The sequence below is a fragment of the Pseudophryne corroboree genome, chromosome 5, assembly GCF_028390025.1.
Source record: "Pseudophryne corroboree isolate aPseCor3 chromosome 5, aPseCor3.hap2, whole genome shotgun sequence".
Classification (NCBI taxonomy): domain Eukaryota; kingdom Metazoa; phylum Chordata; class Amphibia; order Anura; family Myobatrachidae; genus Pseudophryne; species Pseudophryne corroboree.
In genome coordinates, this window is record NC_086448.1 from 315,716,996 (window position 1) to 315,724,916 (window position 7,921).

A 7,921-nucleotide genomic window follows, 5' to 3' on the forward strand; every position below is an offset into this window, starting at 1 on the left:
TGCCAGCTGCCAATGCCTGCTAAAGTCATCTCGACAGCTAATTCCCAGTCCGATGCCGCTGCCAATGCCAGCAAAGTCTGGGAAGCAGCAGCAGCCAGGGCCGGTTAAGGAGAGCAGTGGAGGGTTTGCCTGGAAGCGGGATTACAGCTGCAGGCCGGTTGATAAAGACAGTGGTAGTAATCGTGCCCCTCTCCTTATACCCAGGCACACACACAGTAATTAACCCCCCTCCTCTTATACCCGAACACACACAGTAATCACCCCCCTTCTCTTATACCCCGACACACACACACACACACACACACACACACACACACACACACACACACACACACACACACACACACACACACACTAATCACCCCCCCCTTATGCCCCAGCACATATCCAGTAATCACCCCCCCTTATGCCCCAGCACATATCTAGTAATCACCGCCCCCCTTCTGCCCCACCACATATCTAGTAATCACCACCCCCCTCCCCTTATGCCCCAGCTAATATCCAGTAATGACTCCCCTTTGCCCCTTGCATATATGGTATACTTGCCTGCCTGAACCCACCACCCCCCAACCCTGGCACAGTGCGCACATCTCCGTGCTGAGCGCTGCTGTGTATGGTCCATGTGCTGCCCTGCTATCTGAAACACAGAGCGCAGGGCAGCCTATGGTATGTAGTACACAGCAGCGCTCAGCACGGACACGGGAGATGGCGGGACATCCGGCTCTCTACAGCGGCGCGGACACTGACATGTGGAGGAGCGGAGGATGGTGGAGTATGTCGGGCTGTGCTGACGTGTATGGGGAGGGGGATGGTGGAGTATGTCGGACTGCAGCGCCCCTGACGCTGGCCCATACCGGGAGCAATGGTCAATCCCAGTAGCAGTGAGAGCGGGACCCGGCAATCAATGAGAGGTGACTCAGGTGAGCAGACCATGGGAACAAGTGCACTGGTGCAGGAGCCTCTCTCAGGGTGGAGGGTGGACTGGATCCCAGGGAGAGCTGTGATTCTGGTGCCCTATTGTATCTGCCTCAGTGACAGGGGCGTGCTTTGATATGGGCTGAAAGTACACCCCTGTCACTGAGGCACTCACACTAGTGCCGCTTACAGCGCTTTTTAAATAGGCTTTTTACTGCCCGTTTCTTAGCACCCCGCTTCCAAATCTTTATAATTGTCTGCTTGATGCACCACTCTCGGTGCCTCCTACACTAATTTAAACCTGTTTTTACAATGAAAAAATGAATACAATAATATAAAGCATTTACTTATGACACAGAATGTGTCATAAGTATCTTTGTATTATTGTAATCATTAATGACAGGGGCGGCACTGCCTCCCCTGACTCCACATCCCTGGCCCTGTCATCACTGAGATATCATTCATGTCCTGATTTAGTGTGTTCTGCTGGCCCACCCCTAGGGCTGCTAGTGGTGTGTTACCCTCACAGTGTTTGTTCCAAGAGTGTAAGTCATATGTGTAGCAAGTTTGGTGTAAATTGCTCCAGGCATTCCAGAGTTATGCTGACTGCTGAAAAACTCTGTGCTGCAGCCTCACCCCTAGGGGTGCTAGGGGTGTCTTATCCCCACAGTGTTTGTTCCCAGCTTGTAAGTCATATGTGAACCAAGTTTGTTGTAAATTGGTCCAGGCATTCGGGAGTTATGCTGTCTCCTGACATACTCTGGGCTACTGTCCCACCCCTAGGGGTGTCTAACCCCCACAGAGTTTGTTTGCAGATTGTAAGTCAGATGTGTACCAAGTTTGGTGTAAATTGCTCTAGGCCTTCCACAGTAATGCTGTCTGCTGACATACTCTGTGCTGCTGTCCCACCCCTAGGGGTGCTAGGGGTGTCTGACCCCACAGTGTTTGTTTCCACAGTGAAAGTCATATGTGTACCAAGTTTGTTGTAAATTGCTGCAGGTATTCCACAGTTATGCTGTCTGCTGACATACTCTGTGCTGCTGTCCCACCCCTAGGGGTGCCAGGGGTGTCTTCCTCCCACAGTGTTTGTTTCCAGAGTGTAAGTCATATGTGTACCAAGTTTGTTGTAAATCGCTGCAGGCATTCCAGAGTTATGCTGTCTGCTGAAATACTCAGTGCTCCTGCCTCACCCCTAGGGGTGCTAGGGGTGTCTTCCTCCCATAGAGTTTGTTCCCAGGTTGTAAGGCATATGTGTACCAAGGTTTGAGTACATTGCTCCAGCAATTCCGGAGTTATGCTGTCTCCTCATATACTCTGTGCTGCTGTCTGCCACCTAGGGGTGCTAGGGATTTCTAATTGTTTTAGTTGCCTCCGCCGTGTTTTAATACGCTTGTATGTAACATTTCACGATCGTCACTTGTAAACTGTGGATTTGTATAGAAAGACAAAAGGACAGATTTTCGCTTTTATATAGTAGATACACTTAAGGTCCATACACACTGGGCGTTTTTGCCCAGCGTGTATGTACAGTGATGATCGCTGACATTGGTGGGCTGAGCAGGACGCTATGGAAAGCCGCTCACCCCGCCGTTGATCTACTGGTAATACCAGTAGATGAACGGTGGCTGCCAGCGATGAAGCGGCAGTGCACATCAGCGCTCACCGCTCATCATTTGAGCATACACACTGGGCGGTTTTGAGCTGAAAGCAGCTTAAAACACCAAAAGTGAGCTGCTTTCAGCTCAAAATCGCCCAGTAGGTATGGGCCTTTAGGGGGAGATTCAAATGTTTGAAAAGTCGGTTGGGTGTCTCTTTTTTCCTGTCTATTAGATAGGGGGGAAAAACAGACTCCCAACTGACTTTTCAAACATTTGAATCTCCCCCTTAGAGTTTACTTTGATATATGACTGTAATACTTGGCAACATTTTATAATGTTATAATAGCATCATCAGCTTGCACTTCACACGGGAAGTGGGAATCAGCGTGTGGAACTGAGGAGTTACTGAAGATATGCCTATACCTTGGTGCCTGCTATCCTGGAGTCTCCAAGACATTGCTGGAGAATAGGCAAGTACCATATACTCTATCCTGCATTGGGATCGTGTAACCGGTGGTTGGGATCCCAGCGGACAGCATCCTGATGCCGGGATCCTGGCCTCCAGATTGCCGGTGGGGGTACGAGTGCAACAGAGCCCCATGCGGGCTCGCCAAGGGCGTAGCTACCATAGGTGCAGGTAGTGCAGCTGCTATGGGGCCCAGAGCTGAGAGAGGCCACCTTCCCTGTCACAGTTACATGTGTTATATACAAGGACGTAGCTACCATAAGTGCAGAGAGTGCAGCTGCTATGCAGAGCTGAAAGGGGCCACCTTCCCTGTCACAGTTACATGTGTTATATGCAGGTTGTAGCTACCATAGGTGCAGCTTCTTTGGGACCCACAGCTGAGAGGGGCCACCTTCCCTGTCACAGTTACATGTGTTATATACAAGGGTGTAGCTAGCTACTATGGGGCCCAGAGCTGAGAGAAGCCACCTTCCCTGTCACAGTTACATGTGTTATATATAGGGGTGTAGCTACCATAGGTACTGTGACTGCCTACCAGTGCAATGCCTCACCTAATGGTGTGATCTCCACCTCCTCTGACAAGATCCTCCTGCTGGTGATGTGACTGCCTACCAGTGCAATGTCTCAGCTACTGGTATGATCTCCACCTTCTGTGACACAATTGTTACTGCCTACCAGTGCAATGCCCCACCTACTGGTGTGATCTCCACCTCCTGTGACAAGATCCTCCTGCTGGTGCTGTGGCTGCCTACCAGTGCAATGCCCCACCTACTGATGTGATCTCCACCTCCTGTGACAAGATCCTCCTAATGGTGCTGTGACTGCCTACCAGTGCAATGCCTCACCCACTGGTGAGATCTCCACCTCCTGTGACATGATTCTCCTGCAGGTGATGTGACTGCCTACCAGTGCAATGCCTCACCCACTGGTGTAATCTCCACCTCCTGTGACACGATCCCACTACTGGTGCTGTAACTGCCTACCATGCTGCATTAGCCTTGCTTACTACCACTGTGGGTAATACTAACAATTTGCTTAAGACCAATTTGTGTTGGGCCCCGCTTATAGCTGACTTACTTCAACCTACATGAGGCCACTTTTCATATATTTCCAGGGTCACTTTACGTTCCCAATCCGCCCCTGTCTGGCATGGAAGAAATGTGAATGATAAATCAATGTAAATGTACCAGGAGGTATTGACAAGCCTTTATAACATTATCTTATACTGTGAATTTCTTACCCTGTTTCCAAGACAATTAATTAATTTAACTTGTTTATTAAGTGAAAGGAAGACATGATATTTTCCGGGAGCTGTATCAAGCCATGGAGAGAGATAAAGTTGAGTATTTGCCCAAATCAAATGAAGCTTCTAACTACTATTATCATTTAATGTACTGTGCTAGATAAGTGACAGAAGATGATTGGGTGGTTTGGACATCTGCACTTTATCTCTCTCCAACGCTTGATACATTTCCCCAAGAAAATATATGCTATATAAAATATAAGTCTGGCTGCTATACAGCAGGCCAGGAGCACCAGCAGGACAGTAGAGTAATAGTCATATCAGTAATAATTTTAGTGATGTGCACCGGACATTTTTCGGGTTTTGTGTTTTGGTTTTGGATTCGGTTCCGCTGCCGTGTTTTGGATTCGGACGCGTTTTGGCAAAACCTCCCTGAAAATTTTTTGTCGGATTCGGGTGTGTTTTGGATTCGTGTTTTTTTACAAAAAACCTCAAAAACAGTTTAAATCATATAATTTGGGGGTCATTTTGATCCCATAGTATTATTAACCTCAATAACCATAATTTCCACTTATTTATTTTTCAGTCTATTCTGAACACCTCACACCTCACAATATTATTTTTAGTCCTAAAATTTGCACCGAGGTCGCTGGATGGCTAAGCTAAGCGACCCAAGTGGCCGACACAAACACCTGGCCCATCTAGGAGTGGCACTGCAGTGTCAGGCAGAATGGCACTTCAAAAAAATTGTCCCCAAACAGCACATGATGCAAAGAAAAAAAGAGGCGCACCAAGGTCGCTGGATGGCTAAGCTAAGCGACCCAAGTGGCCGACACAAACACCTGGCCCATCTAGGAGTGGCACTGCAGTGTCAGGCAGGATGGCACTTCAAAAAAATTGTCCCCAAACAGCACATGATGCAAAGAAAAAAAAGAGGCGCACCAAGGTCGCTGTGTGACTAAGCTAAGCGACCCAAGTGGCCGACACAAACACCTGGCCCATCTAGGAGTGGCACTGCAGTGTCAGGCAGGATGGCACTTCAAAAAAATTGTCCCCAAACAGCACATGATGCAAAGAAAAAAAGAGGCACACCAAGGTCGCTGTGTGACTAAGCTAAGCGACCCAAGTGGCCGACACAAGCACCTGGCCCATCTAGGAGTGGCACTGCAGTGTCAGGCAGGATGACACTTCAAAAAAATTGTCCCCAAACAGCACATGATGCAAAGAAAAAAAGAGGCGCACCAAGGTCGCTGTGTGACTAAGCTAAGCGACCCAAGTGGCCGACACAAACACCTGGCCCATCTAGGAGTGGCACTGCAGTGTCAGGCAGGATGGCACTTCAAAAAAATTGTCCCCAAACAGCACATGATGCAAAGAAAAATGAAAGAAAAAAGAGGTGCAAGATGGAATTGTCCTTGGACCCTCCCACCCACCCTTATGTTGTATAAACAGGACATGCACACTTTAACGAACCCATCATTTCAGCGACAGGGTCTGCCACACGACTGTGACTGAAATGACTGGTTGGTTTGGGCCCCCACCAAAAAAAGAAGCAATCAATCTCTCCTTGCACAAACTGGCTCTACAGAGGCAAGATGTCCACCTCATCATCATCCTCTGATTCCTCACCCCTTTCACTGTGTACATCCCCCTCCTCACAGATTATTAATTCATCCTGATAAAGCTAAATATTTATCGTATATAATACCCTTTATGAGGTCTAAGAACACTGTACGCTATCTACGTATGAAGTACCGTAAGGGTACGCTAGTTGCGTAACAATCGCTTTGCCGTGATCGAGACGCTCAAGCGTCACGTTCACTCACGGCCAAGAGATCACAGGCAGGCACGTTATTGGCTGTTAACTAACGTAATGATTCGCTATAGCGTACCGGACGCTCAGGACCACGAGGAGATCACCAGCGGCGCTGACGCTCACTATATTAAACCTTTGTATCTAAACCATAAACAGTGTATTGTGCAGTAAAACCTTAGTGTAATGTTAGAGTGTAAATGCAACACAGTATAACCTTATTACCTTAAAAGCTGTTTGAGCGTCACCGACGCTCTGAGAATACTTAATACTATAAGAAACACACAGATACCGTGCTCAGGGTCCAACGCCTAAAATATATATTATGAATGCTATACTTGCAAAAGAGTTAAACACAATACAAGTCATACACTACAATATAACATAGACTACCTAACCAGATAATTACACAGGAAATACAATACAATACAATTTAAGGGAAAATGAGAGGGAAAGAGAAGGAGAGAGAGAGAGAGAGAGAGAAATTGAGAGAGATTGGCCCACAATAACAAGAAGATCAATATAGTTGCGGAGAAACACTTACGCACAAGGGGAAACGATCGCATGCGCCTCGATATCCAGCTCCCGATTATCAGCAATGAGAACCGTTGAAGAGAGTGAACTGGATATGGTCGGCCTGCCTATTTATGCCCCACACACAATACAATTCAATGGTCCCTACAATCTCATTGTTCATTGGACACAGGAATTCGGCTTCGCATTATAACAAAAGGTCATAGGTTGATTCATACAGGTGGGCTGTGACTGCTTCCAACTGTTCAGGTGGGTGGGATACTGAGTTTCCCGCCGCATGACTAAATAAGAACAAATAATAGTAAATGGACATAAACTTCTTATGTCCATAACTATTCGCATGAGCGATTAATCCGCTCCAAACCAACACCGGAATATTGCTATTTAAATACTCTTCCGATGGGTACCAAACACCACTGTATGACCCCTGTTAGACCCTTCGTACAATACAAAGAGGGATCTCTCTGTTCAGGAACATGCTATGTTAACTAAACTTTCAGAATCTATCAAAGGGACCATGATCTACAAAATACATTATTACTGAAAATATGTAACGATTGAGTCGCACGCTACGATCACATAAACTCTACCGTAAATACGCATACCGTGCGCCTGCGGGTGCCCGCGACTGTGAGTATGCGCACGCACGGGAGAGCGCACGCATGCGCAGCGCGGACCAGAATGAGGTGCAAATATGGCAGTGTGTATAGAGATATTTTTCTGACTTTGACAGTCCACCCTTTGGCAGTCAATAATAACTGCCACCTTCTAAAACATTTCAAAAGAGAAAAATATATGTCAGGGGTTAATACATTTTCATGGTTGGGTAGGGGAGGAGAGGAGAAGGTAGGAAAAGGGTATGACCTAGTGAGATAGCAGAAGCATGTGTGTATGAATCCGTGCTTGGAGGTCATGTATCATCGTGCCGTACGTGTTTTAAATCAAGCTTCGAGGTATTGCGAAGTATACATGTGAATTCCTTCTTATCCCGTGGTACGGGTCTGTGGATGGGCTGTCAAACTTTACCGAGCTCTTTTCGGCTTTGGTTGTAACAAAATGGGGGAGCACATTTTAGTTGATGATACATGAATGGGGGAGATATGTGATTGCTGATATCTGTGCCTGTATTCCCTATCGACTATGTGTGTCATTACCTGAGGGTTGTAGAAATGAAGAAAAGACATAATTACGGTAAATGCGGTGGTATTCTATGTCAGGTAAATGTACAGTCGTCGATTGAGGTCTTGTTTGGTGTCTGTTGAATGCAGTCTTCTTTGTGCTTTTGCTCATAAGGTGCGAGCAAAGCTGTCAATGTCCATAGATTTACAAAAGTGTTGGGCTAGCGTAATTTT